This window comes from Sciurus vulgaris (genome assembly GCF_902686455.1).
Source record: "Sciurus vulgaris genome assembly, chromosome: 1".
NCBI classification, from domain to species: Eukaryota; Metazoa; Chordata; class Mammalia; order Rodentia; family Sciuridae; genus Sciurus; species Sciurus vulgaris.
Genome location: NC_136461.1, coordinates 37,450,592 through 37,464,561, shown reverse-complemented (window position 1 = coordinate 37,464,561; position 13,970 = coordinate 37,450,592). Strand labels below are relative to the sequence as shown.

At 35.6% G+C, this 13,970-nt stretch overlaps 2 protein-coding genes across 7 annotated transcripts in view; both read left to right on the top strand.

Annotated features, from left to right (window-relative positions):
* The window catches only part of LOC306670252 (putative selection and upkeep of intraepithelial T-cells protein 1 homolog), a 201,674-nt gene that overhangs the window by 134,518 nt on the left and 53,186 nt on the right, over positions 1-13,970 (top strand). The window lies entirely within an intron of this gene.
* Positions 11,653-13,970, top strand: part of LOC306653889 (selection and upkeep of intraepithelial T-cells protein 1-like) — a gene marked incomplete at its 3' end in the record, with an annotated part of 35,675 nt that continues 33,357 nt past the window's right edge. Inside the window, exon 1 of the mRNA XM_079126981.1 lies at positions 11,653-11,827. The remainder of the gene's footprint in view (positions 11,828-13,970) is intronic.

The window sequence follows — 13,970 nt, the reverse complement described above, 5'->3', positions numbered from 1 at the left end:
AACACAGTTGAAGAAATGTCAGAGAAGGAGATTAGAAGCTACTTAGTTAGACTGATCTTCCAAATAAATGATGCTTTCAGAGAAAATACAGGAAGTGAATAACCTCAAAAAAGAAGCAGAGATTATAAAAAAGGAGTCAAAGAGAAATGTTCAAAAGGAAGGAAAAAATAAACCAAATTAAAAATTCAATGGAAAGTATCACCAACAGACTAGACCACTTGGAAGACGGAACCTCAGACAATGAAGACAAACTATATACTCTTGAAAATAAAGCTGACCGCACAAAGAAGATGGGAAGAAACCATGAACAGAAATTTCAAGGAATATGGGATAACATGAAAAGACCAAATTTAAGATTTATCAAAATAGACAAAGGTGTGTAGATACAAACCAAAGGAATGCACAATCTTTTCAATGACATAATATCAAAAAACTTAATAAATCTAAAAAATGAAATGAAAAATCAACTACAAGAGGCTTACAAGTCTCCAAATGTACAGAATTACAGCATACCAACACCAAGGCACATTATAATGACAATGAATAAAATGCAAAATAAAGATAGAATTTTAAGGGTTTTAAGAGAAAAATATCAAATTACTATGGGGGAAACCAATTTGGATTTCAGTTGATTTTTCAACCCAGACCCTCATGCCAGGAGGTCCTAGAATAACAAATATCAAGCCCTGAAAGAAAGTGGATGCCAACCAAGAATTTTATATCCAGTATTTTTTTTAAATAGAAGTTACTCCAATACCTGGAGACTAAATAACATGCTATTGAGTGACAAATGAATAGCAGAAGAAATCAAGGATGAAATTAAAAAATACTTAGAGGTAAATGAGAAAACCAATACAACATACCAAAATCTCTGGGACACTATGAAGGCAGTGCTAAGAGGAAAATTCATTGCATTTAAATCATTCATCAAAAGAATAAAAAGTCAAAAATAAATGACCTAACATTACATCCCATCAAGGAAAAAAACTTTAGACCAACATCCCTGATGAACATAGATGCTAAAATTCTCAACAAAATTCTGGCAAATTGTATACAAAAATATATTAAAAAGATAGTGCACTAGGATCAAGTAGGGTTCATCCCAGGGATGCAAGGTTGGTTCAACATACAGAAATCAATATATGTAATTCATCACATCAATAGACTTAAAGACGAGAATCATATAATCATCTCAATAGATGCAGAAAAAGCATCTGACAAAACACAGCACACCTTCATGTTAAAAACAATGGAAAAAAGGAATAGTAGGAAACCTCAACATTGTAAAAGCTATCTATGCTAAGCCCAAGATCAGTATCATTCTAAATGGAGAAAACCTGAAAGCATTATCCCTAAAAACTGGAACAAGATAGGGATGCCCTCTTTCACCAGTTCTATTCAACATAATCCTTGAAACTCTAGTCAGAGCAATCAGATGAAAGAATTTGAAGGGGTATGAATAGGAAAAGGAGAACTCAAACTATTTTGAGTTCTATTTTGAAGAATGAAAAACTTCCACCAGAAAATTTCTAAAACTAATAAATGAATTCAGCAATGTAGTAAAATACAAAATCAATCCCCTTAAACAAAATACATTTCTACACGTCAGCGATGAATTCATTTCAACAGAAATTAGGAAAACTACCCCTTTCACAATAGCCTTAAACACACACACACACACACACACACACACAAAACCCTAGGACTCAATCTGACAAAAGAAGTGAATGGCCTCTGCCATGAAAACTATGAAGCACTAAAGAAAGAAATTCAAGAAGACCTTAGAAGATGGAAAGATCTCCAATGCTCTTGGATAGGCAGAATAAATAATGTAAAAATGGCCATACTACCAAAAGGGTTTTACAGATTTAATACAATTTTATTAAAATTCCAATGACATTCTTCAAAGAACTAGAAAAAGCAATCATGGAATTTATTTGGAAAAATAAGAGACCCAGAATAGCCAAAGCTATCCTTAGCATGAAAAGTGAAGCTAGAGGCATCACAATACCAGAACTTAAACTATACTACAGAGCAATAGTAACAAAAATGGCATGGTATTGGCACCAAAATACACATGTGGACCAATAGTATAGAATAGAAGACACAGAGAAAAACCCACATATATACAGTTATAATAGACAAAGGTGCCATACATACATTGGAGAAAAGATAGCCTCTTCAACAAACAGTTCTGGGAAAACTGTAAATCCATATGTAGAAATTGAACCTCTCTATCTCTTACTCTGCACAAAAATCAACTCAAAGTGGATCAAAGACTAGAACAGTGACTAGAACAGAGTCACTAGAACAGTGATTCTGGACTCAATAGAAGAAAAGGTAGGACCTGATTTCTTTAATAAGACTCCTAAAGCACAAGAAGAAAAATCAAGAATCTATAAATGGGATGGATTTAAACTAAAATGCTTCCTAGCAAAGGAAAAAATCAATAATGTAAAGAGATACCCTACAGAATGGGAGAAAATCTTTACCACATGCACCTCAGAGAGAACATTAATCTCCAGGATATATAAAGAACTCAAAAACCTTAACACCAAAAACCAAATAACCCAATCAATAAATGGGCTAAGGAGTCAAACAGAAACTTCACAGAAGAAGAAATATAATCAAACCACAAATATTGAAAAAAATGTTCATCATCTCTAGGAAATTAGGAAATTAGGAAATTTCAAATTTCCTAATTAGGAAAATTCAAATCAAAACTAAGATTTCCTCTCACTCCAGTCACAATGGCAATTTTCAAGAAAATAAGTAATGATAAGTGTTGGTGAGGATGTGGGGGGAAAATGTACCCTCATACATTGCTGGTGGGAATATAAATTGGTGCGACCACTCTGGAAAGCAGTATAGACATTCCTTAGAAAACTTGGAATGGACCCACCATTTAACCCAGTTATCCCACTCCTTGGTTTATAACCAAAGGATTTAAAATCTGCATACTACAGCAATGCAGCTACCTCAATGTTTATAGCAATTCTACTCACAATAGCTAGACTATGGAATCAACCTAGATGCCCTTCAACAGATAAATGAATACAGAAAATGTGGTACATATACACAATGGAATATTACTTTGCCTTAAAGAAGAATGAAATTATGGCATTTGCAGATAATAGATGGAGCTGGAGAATATCATGTTAAGCAAAATAAGCCAAACTCAAAGAACCAAAGGCTGAATGTTTTCTCTGATAAGCAAATGCTGATCCATGATGGGAAGGGGGTAGGGAAGAATGAAGGAACTCTGAATTGTGCAGAGGGGATTGAAGGGAGGGGAGGCCATGTAGGGGTGGGAAGGACGGTGGAATGAGATGAACATTATTACCCTACATGCATGTATGATTACACTACTGATGTGACCCTGAAAAATGAGAAGCCAGAAAAATGAGAAGTTGTGCTCCATTTGTGTACAATGTGTCAAAATGCATTCTACTGTCATGTATAATGAATTAGAACAAATTAAAAAAAAATTTTAACTAGAAGAAATATAACTCAATGGATTAAGGGCAAAATATCAAATACTCGAGTAATGACTGTCAAATACAAATGAAGAGTCATATACATCAAAGTTGATTTTGGAGCCATCACAAGGTGAAGAAATTTCTTATTGAGCCTTTGTTTGGATTCCATCAGGATTTGAGATATTTTGAAAACATCTATCACTCTACAACTTCAGTAGCTTCTAGAGGTATTGGGGCAAAGAAACCACTCTCCTACTAGACTTCCCACCGGATGGTTCTCATTTGTCAGCTCAGGGACTTGAGGCTGAATGCTTGGAAGATGTAATGCTGTGTCTGTTGACTGTTTCTATTTTGTGCATGAACTCAGGATGCAGGGCTGTGGGTTGTTGCTCTGTCTCTCAAGGGTCACTGCACACACACTTCCCTCCATAGGATCCTCTTCAACGTGACATAGAGACTAATACTGCCTACAAGTGCATGACATGTGGTTGTGGGCTCTCTGTGTGTTTTCTGTGATGCAGAAGCGTACCTCCTGATACAGATTGTTAGGGTACTGTCTCTGTCACTGGGTAAAGAGGTTCAGTTTGCCTGGGTTCTAGCTTCCATTGCCCAAGGTTGAGAACCATGGGTGCTGCTTCTCTCCACCTCCTGGGATAGAGACAGCTGTCACACCTGTGTCAAAGCTCCAATTGGTTGCAGTCATGAATCATGGGCACCTTCCTTCTTTGCTGCCAGGGACAAAGACTGCCTTTCCGCCTGGTTCTAAGCTCTTTCTTCTTGCTTCCATGAATCACATGTGATAGCTCTGTCTCTACGCAGGCTCCATCAGAGGATGTGTAGAGCGCTGGTAAGACTGGAACTTCCCAAGGCGGGTCTCTGTGTTCATTGAAGGAGAGGGTGTATCAGCCACCTTTATGGCTACTATAAATCCCTATACAATTTTCTTGCAGATGGGTTTTGAGATATACTACTGCAGAGGTAACTCCCTCTGGTTATATTTCTTACTATCTTAATTGAGGAAATGCCTTTAATAGGGGGCTGACAAGGGTGGACTTCGCAAAATGGTTGCCATCTGTTCACAACTTTGGCTAACCTGCTTGATTTCCTTCGGTGACCCTACTACTTCTATCGTTTTAACTTGGTCTGCTTTTCTTTCCAGCAGTATTTAAGGGCGTGAGATTATGCGCTTTTCCTCTTTTTCTTTCTCTATTACTTCCCCTCCCCAAATGCTAGGTTCAGGATTAAGGAGCTCTGTTCTTATTTTCTGCTCTGGTAACCAAACTTCAAGTATCTTGAGGTCTCACACTGTCCAATATGTGGTCTTAAAGCATTTATTCTGTCACTCACCTCTCCAGTAAACCGTTCCTTCACTGCCTTCTTTCTGTTCTTTGGAGGGATTGAGGATTGCTGCCTAACTCCACTCTCTCATTTTCAATCTTTTCTTGATTATCTCAAATTATCAAACCCCAAACTATAAACTTTCCATGGGATTCTATTTATTAAATAGGGTATCCTCTGTGTTTTTATTTTTCTCTTAGCATGTGGTAACCTTCTATTGTTTTTATTTGATGCTTGCTACCACATGGGTCGGAAATGAGGGTTTTTCATGGTCCTATTTAGCTCAAACCTAGGCAAGTCTTGTGTATTCACATCTCAGATGTGAGGACTTCTCAATCATATTAGTTTTCTCCATTGGAGTTAGCTCTAACAGTCAAGGTCCAGTACAGTTTTGCAACCCTCCCTCAGGGTTAGAGGAATTTTTTTTTTTTTTAATTTAACAATAGCTTCTCTCTTGCCTCTGCTGGATGGTATAGTTTGCTGCCCTCTGCCTGCATCTTAGTACATTTGTTCCATAAAGGACAAAGATCTTGTACTTTTGCCTCACCTGCTGATGGGTTCCTCTATTCTTCCTGGTTTGCATAAGAAGTTTGCATCCTACCTCCAATCATTTTTATGAATATCAAGTAAGGTTCACAGAGAAGTGCTCACAGATGGTTCATAGTGAAGTTCTCACAGGTGGTTGCAAACATGTTTTGTGTCCACACAATCTAAAATTATTCTCTCATACTCACACTTGGCCTTTTTTATTTATTAAAATTTGGGTTTTTATTTTTTTTTGAGGCTATTGTAAATGGAGTTGTATTCCTAATTTCTCTTTCAGAGGATTAATCACTTATGAATAGAAATGTATTACATTTATGCATATTGATTTTTATATCTTGCTACTTTGCTGAATTCATCTATTAGTTCTAGAAGTTTTCTAGTGGAGTTTTTTTGATCCTCTTAATAAAGAATCATGTCATCAGCAAATACTGACAGCTCAAGTTCTTCTTTTTCTCTTCGTATCCCTTTAATTTCTTTGGTCTGTCTAATTGCTCTGACTAGTGTTTCAAGGACAATATTGAATAGAAGTGGTGAAAGAAGGCATTCCTGCCTTATTCCAGTTTTTGAAGGATTGCTTTCAGATTTTCTCCATTAAGAATGGTGTTGACTGTGGGCTGAGCATAGATAGCCTTTACAATGTTGAGGTATCTTCCTACTATTTCTATTTTTTCTAGTGTTTTAAGCATGAAGGGGTGCTGTATTTTATTGAACACTTTCTCAGCATCTATTGAAATAATCATGTTATTCTTAACTTTAAGTCTATTGATGTGATGAATTACATTTATTGATTTCTGTATGTTGAACCAACCTTGCACTCTGGGATAAACACCACTTGATCTTGGTGCACTATCTTTTTAATATATTATTTGTATGCGATTTGCCAGTATTTTGTTAAGGAATTTTGCATCTATGTTCATCAGGGATATTGGTCTAAAGTATTTCTTCCTTGATGAGTCTTTGTCTGGTTTTGCTACTAACCTCAGAGAATGAGTTTGGAAGGGTTCCCTCCTTTTCTATTTCCTGGAATACTTTGAGGAGTATTGGTACAAGTTCTTCTTTAAAGGTCTTTTAGAATTCAGCTAAGAATCCATCTGGTCCTGGGCTTTTCTTTGTTGGTAGGCTTTTGATGGCTTCTTCTATTTCAGTGCTTGAAATTGATCCTTTTAAATGGTGTACATCTTCCTGATTCAGTTTGGGAGGATCATATGTCTCTAAAAATTTGTCAATGTCTTTGATATTTTGTATGTTGCTGGAGTATAGATTTTCAAAGTAGCTTCTAATTATGTTTTGTATTTCAATGGTGTCTGTCATGATGGTTCCCTTTTCAGCACAAATTCTAGTAATTTCAGTTTTCTCTTTCCTTCTCTTCATTAGCGTGGCTAAGGGTTCATCAATTTTGTTTACTTTTTCAAAAAAACAAATTTTTGTTTTATCAATTTTTGAATTGTTTCTCTTGTTCCAATTTCATTGATTTCAATTACGATTTCAATTACTTAATTATTTCCTGTATTCTACTATTTTTGGTGTTGATCTGTTCTTCTTTTTCTAGGGCTTTGAGGTGTAATGTTAGGTCATTTAGTTGTTAACTTTGTATTTTTTTAATGTATAAACTCAATGCACTCTGCTTTCAGAGTGTTCAGGGATTTTGATATGTTGTGTCATTTTTCTTGTTTACCTCTAAGAACTTTTTAAATTCCTCCCTGATGTCTTATGTTACCAATGCATCATTAAATAGCAAATTGTTTAGTCTCCACGTGTAGGAGTAGTTTTTGTTTTTTATTTTATCATTGATTTCTAATTGCATTCCATTATGACCTGATTGAATACAAGGTAATATCTCTATACTTTTTAATTTATTAATGGCTTCTTTGTGGCATAGCATATGGTCTATATTGGAGAAGGATCCAAGAGCTGCTGAGAAGAAAGTATATTTGCACAATGATGAATGAAATACTCAGTACATGTCCATTAAGTCTATATCATTGATTCTGTTATTTAGTTCTATAATTTCTTTGTTTAGTTTTTGTTTGGAGGATCTATCCAGTGGTGAGAGTGGTATGTTAAAGTCATCCACTATTATTGTGTTTTGGTATGTTTAATTCTTAAAATTGAGAAGGGTTTGTTTGATGTACATAGATGCTCCATTGTTTGGGTCATAAATATTTACTTGGGAATCAATACAACAAAAGAGGTGAAAGATCTCTACAATGAAAAGTACAGAACACTAAAGAAAGAAATTGAAGAAAACCTTAGAAGATGAAAAGATCTCCCATGTTCTGGGGTAGGCAGAATTAATATTATCTAAATGGTCATACTACCAATAGTGCTATGCAGATTCAATGCAATTCCAATTAAAATCCCAATCTCATACTGCATAGAAATAGAGAAAGCACTCATAAAATTCGTTTGGAAGAATAAGAGACCCAGAATAGCCAAACCAATCCTGAGAAGGAAGAGTGAAGCAAGAGGTATCACAATACAAGACCTTAAACTATAGTATAGAGCAATAATAACAAAAATGGAACGGTATTGGCACCAAAAGAGACAGGTAGACCAATTATACAGAATAGAGGACACAGAGACAAACCCATGTGAATACAGTTATCTCATGCTAGACAAAGGTGCCAAAAACATACAATGGAGAAAAAATAGCCTGTTCAACAAATGGTGCTGGGAAAACTGGAAATCCATATGCAGTAAATGAAATTAAACCTCTATCTCTCACTCTGCAAAGAACTCAACTCAAAATGATCAAGGACTTAGAAATTAGATCAGAGACTGCACCAAATAAAAAACAAAGTAGGCCCAAATCTTCATCACGTTGGCTTAGGATCAGACTTCCTTAACAAGATTCCCAAAGCACAAGAAATCAAAGCAAGAATCAATAAATGGGATGGACTCAAACTGAAAAGCTTTTTTTCAGCAAAGGATACAATCAATAATGTAAAAAGAAAGCCTGCAGAGTGGGAGAAAATCTTTTCCACACACATGTCAGATAGAGCACTTATCTCCAAAATTTATAAAGACCTTATAAAATTTTACACCAAAAATACAAAGAACCCAATCAATAAATGGGCCAAGGAACTGGACAGACACTTTACAGAAGAAGACATATAGGCAATTAATAAATATATGAAAAAGTGTTCAACATCTCTAGTAATTAGAGAAATGCATATTAAAACAACTCTAAGATTTCATCTTACTCCAATTAGAATGGCTATTAAAAAGGACACAAACAATAATAGATGTTGGCATGGATGTGGGGAAAAAGGCACACTTTTACATTGCTGGTGGAGTTGCAAATTGGTGCAGCCACTCTGGAAAGCAGTGTGGAGAATCCTCAGAAAACTTGAAATGGACCCACCTTTTGACCCTGTTATCCCACTCCTCAGCTTATGCCCAAAGGACTTAAAATTAGCATAGTACAGTAATGCAGCCACAACAATGTTTATAACAGCTCAATTCATAATAACTAGATTGTGGAGTCAACCTAGATGCCCTTCAACAGATGAATGGATAAAGAAACTGTGGTATACAGACACAATGGGATATTATTCAGCCATAAAGAAGAATAATACAGCATCTGCAGATAAGTGGATGGAATTGGAGAATATCATGGTAAATGAAATAAGCCAATCCCAAAAACCAAAGGCCGATTGTTTTCCCTGATAATTGGATGATGATGTATAGTGGGGGTGAGGGAGTGGGGGGTGAGAGAAGAATGGAGAAACTTTAGATTATGTAGAGGGAAATGAGAGGGAGAGGGGTATGAAAGATGGTGGTATGAGACAGACACAATTACCCTTTGTACATGTATGGTTACAGGAATTGTATGAATCTACATCCTGCACAACCGTAGAAATGAAATGATGTATCCCATTTGTGTAAAATGATTCAATATGCAGTCTGTAAAAATAAAGAAAGAAATAAGAAAAAAATTTTAGCTGAGTCTTCTCTCAAGTTTGTATGGTGACTTCTCTTCTATCTGTGTTTTGCCCACATATATCAGTGCTTTTATCTCATCTCTTTTTGGAAATTCCAGGCTGCATGCTTCCCTGAAAACTTTCCAGAGATGAAGAAAAGTTGTAATTTTGATGTTTATTCAACTTTTCCATGTTCTTAAGTTTATGACTACACTTCAACCATTGTATCAAAAGTCAGAATTCATGGCATTGTATTTGAATGAGTGAAAAATGTTAAACTTGAATGATGATTTATCCCTCAGATTTTTCTTTTATGATTTTTGTCTTTTATGACTTATCTGAAAAATCTTTTGAAGAAACCTACTTTATTGGGTTCTCCCATCTCTGACTAGGTAAACATTAGCTTATATAATAATGGAGATAACAACACATGAAATCACCTTGCAAGAAGAAACATGTGTTTCCATAACACCACAATCTGACACACATAACTAGAGTATAAATATATTCAGAGAACATCAGAGCCAGCAGAATTTTTAATTAATTGTAGTTGAGAAAACACTATTACACTCCCTCTCATAATTTTTCCTATTACACAAGCCCTGAAACATCATTAGGGCAAGTAAAAAATTTCTATTAACTATAGAAAGGTAGCTTTCAACCTAAGTAGTACAATGCAATCTACTAGGGGAACTTTTTAAAATACCAATGGCATTTCTCACAACAGAGTAGTTCTGTTATGTTTCATAAATGATTTTAAAGTCAATTGACCAGGCATATAATCTTATAAGGAAAGATACCAAAAGTGCCTGGTAAACAGATGAGGTAGAAAATGGATATGTTACAACTATTTCATAGAAAAAGAAATTAAAATGAAGTTAAGACTTTTAAATGAAGATCAATCCCAGGAATTCCTCAGAGTTAATGCCTCTAGAAGAGCAGAAAAACTTCTGGATTCTGTCTCAAGATGTTTCCTTTTAAATGTTTTAGTCACAGAATGGAGTAACAATGTTGGTTCTGTTCACACTCTCTCTCCAGATTCCCTGTGCTTATCTTCACACCCATTCTTGACAATGTGCTGAGAAACAACTTAAATACACTCCCAGTCTCTTGAGAAAAACTACGTGGGGGTTTTCCCCAAATATCTGGAGATGAGATTCAGGAACTGCATTAGGCAACTTTCTGTCACTGTGACTACCATACCTGACAAGGATAATTTAGAGAAGGAAAAGTTTATGTGGGGCTCATTGTTTCAGAGGTTCTCTTCATGGTCAGCTGACTCCATTGCTCTGGACCTGAGATGAGGCAGAACATCATAATGGAAACAGATGGTGGAGGAAAGCTACGTAGCTCATGCCAGCTGGGAAGCAGAGAGAGAGAAGGAGAAGCCAGGCAGACAAGAAATAATCCCCAAGGTAGCCACTTCTTCCAATGCTGGCCCACCTATCTTTAGTTACTACCCAATACAGTAGTCCTTTTAAATTATCAATCCATCAAATCAATCAATCCACTGAGTAAGTTAGAAATGCTCATAAACTGAATTTCACCTCTGAAAATTCTTGCATTAATACAGAAACTTTGGAGAAATGCCTCATATGCAAATCACAACAGGAACTAAGATAAATGATAAGTTTTAGGGATTCTGAATCGACTGAAGTCTCATTCCATAGCCATGGTCATCAGTAGATAACCTGCCCTTTTATATATTTTACCAAACTTAAGTATACATATATGTACATATGCTTAAGTATATATCAGATGTATTTCTGAACTTTGCATGCTTCATAATTTTATTTTTTGTCCCTTTCTCTGCAGCTCACCTCTCATTATTCCCTCTCATCTTCTCTCCCATTCTGGCCACACTTAACTACCTGAAGTGTTTTGTATTCACCATCTTCTTTTATTTCTACAAAGTTAAGGCACTTCCTTAGCCTAAAAAACTTACTCTACTCCTTCACTTACTTACAGTACTTAACTGGGTTTACTGTTCACTTTACTGCAAGACTGTTCTCAGCCATTATCTGCTCTCCAAAACCATTCTTAAGTGCCTAATCTGAATTTCAGGCCTCTCATTTGTGCTTCCACAGCTTCATTCCTTTCCTCTCTATGTGCAGGTAAAAAGCATTCAAAATCAATTTATCACAGTCCTTTAATTCAGCACTATCATATGACTGATTTATATGTATTTAAATCAGATTTTGTTTTACGTCATCCCAGCATGATGCAAGTCACGTTGGTACTTGAGCAATGCAAGGTGCAATCACTGGGCTGAACAGAGTTCCCACAGGTTGATACAGTCAGTCATTCCCTGGGATTTTCCCCTGCAAAGGGACTTAAGTATCAGGATAGCAAAATCATATGCCCAAAGTTTGGCAGCAGGAGAAGGACTTTGGCAGTTTATTTACCTGGTCCCCATCTGACTCTGGAACATCTCGACTTGACTGCAGAACAACTGCTGAAACACTGTCAGACATTCAGTTGACTTAACTGGACTTCTTTCTGTAGGACCAACAGAAAACTGACTGGGGATTACAGTCTCAAGTAAGTGAGGGGTTTTAGTAAGGTTTAGGATCATGGTTCTCTTTTCTTGGATATTCTTTACTTATTCTATTCTTTCTTCTTGTGCCTTCTCTGAGGGCTCCAGTCTTTAATTTCTATGAACTTGACTGAACTATATATGAAGAATAGTGAGATCTGAGAGTTCAGAAGGATATAATGCACTGAGCAGTCTTGTCTTATCACCTGAGGGGGAAAACATTTTCCGAATTTTTAATGAATCAATTGAGTGTAGTTTCATGCCATAGCAAATATTGGGCTCAATTTCTGGAGATGACTTGATAATAAGTAAAGAAAATATTATTACTATTCATATTATTCTTTAGCCACAGAATAGTGAGACTGGTTTCCATTGCAATATTCTTACAACCAGAATACCCCTTCTGCAGTGTAGTTTGTTGTGATTAACAAAAACAGAATGAGAAAGGAAAATCTCATGGTGAAATGTCCATGATGAGTTTTTAAAATATTATATGTGATTTTTTTTATTACTTTCTGATATAAGCTAGCACAGAAAAAAATACTGCTTGTCCTCAATCTTATGTGGAATTTTAAAAAGTTGATTTCATACAAGTAGATGGCAGATTAGTGGTCATGAGAGTCTACATAAGGAAAGTGAAATGGGAAGAGAGGAAGGTCAGATAATAGGTACACAAATACACTTAGATAGAAGGAATAATTCCTAGTGTTCCACAGTACTGTAGGGCCCCTACATTTTATGACAACTCATATATTTTTCTAAAGAACTCGGAGAGAGGAGTTTGAATGTTCCCAAAGCAAGAAAGACCAAATATTTAATGAGAACAAAATGTTAACTTCCCAGATTTGAGCATTGCACATTGAATTATCACACTGCACCCCATAAATATGTACAGTTATTAGATGTCAATTTTTAAAAAAAATTTAAAGAAAATTGAAAATTTTTTGACTCAAAATATTACATGAAAGTCTTCATTAAAATATTTTAACTCAGTTATTCTCTCAATAGTGAAGAATGATATGTTGAAAACACTTGGATTTTCCTTAAAATAAACACAAAACAGAAGGAGGGTGGGTTGAGCATTGTTTCTATGGACATACTGAGTTATACACATGCTTCTCTTCTTTGTGATCTGATTCACTTTTCTGGCAGGTTGAATGTGATTTGTATTACCTTTTATAGTCTTTAATTTACATAATTGTTTTTTGTTTGAACATTTGAAGATTTCTTTAGTAAAATAATCATACATACAAGGTATACTTTTAAAAATTTTGAGTGTACTGTTCTGTAACATTAAGTGCACTCACATTATGCAATTATCACCACCATCCAACTCTAGAACTCTTCTGCCTTCCCAAATTGAAACTCTACTCATTAATCACTAACTACCCATGTTCAAGTGTGTTTTTAGCACTCATCTATATAGTGAGAAACATGTACCTGATCAAGATTATTATTTGAGTGAAATTGAAAATTTTGGGTTCCATATAACAATGTTCCAAAGGACAAGTTTTCTATAGCAAGATCACTCCTGTTATCCACTAATTCCAATATCCATATTTGGCTTTTTTTCTCTTTTTTTAAATTAGAATTAAAATTAAAATGCCAGAGAAGTGAGGAGTGGATGTGCATACACAAAGATGTTCAGCATAGTAACTTTTGTCTATTAGCGAGAGTTCTGTCCATAGTCTAGTCTTATCCTTCAGCTGGGTAATAAGCTTGCATAATTACCATGGGGAAGCTCCAATTCTATAAGGCAACTTATCCTGATGAATAATATTAATTTCATTATATTTCCTGCCTGAAACCTAGACTGTCATAACCAGTGCTACACATGTAAAGTACCTGCAGGGAAAAAATTTATGATTCATAAATATAGAACATAGCTGTTACAAACTCTGATGGTCACAAACATTTATATAAGATAATTGTACTGCATGCCTCCACTACCTGCTCTATGTTCTTCTTGCCTTCAATCAGCACCTCAGCTAGATGAGGTTCTTAACCTAATTGTTCAAATCTTTATTTCTGTGAATCCGAACCTTTGGTTTCTCTACTTTTATTGGGTAGCTTCATGTCTCTACAGGCCAAGAATATTGGTCAAGTCATCTGTGACCCCTGGATCAGTCTCTCCAGCCCTCCAGAGAC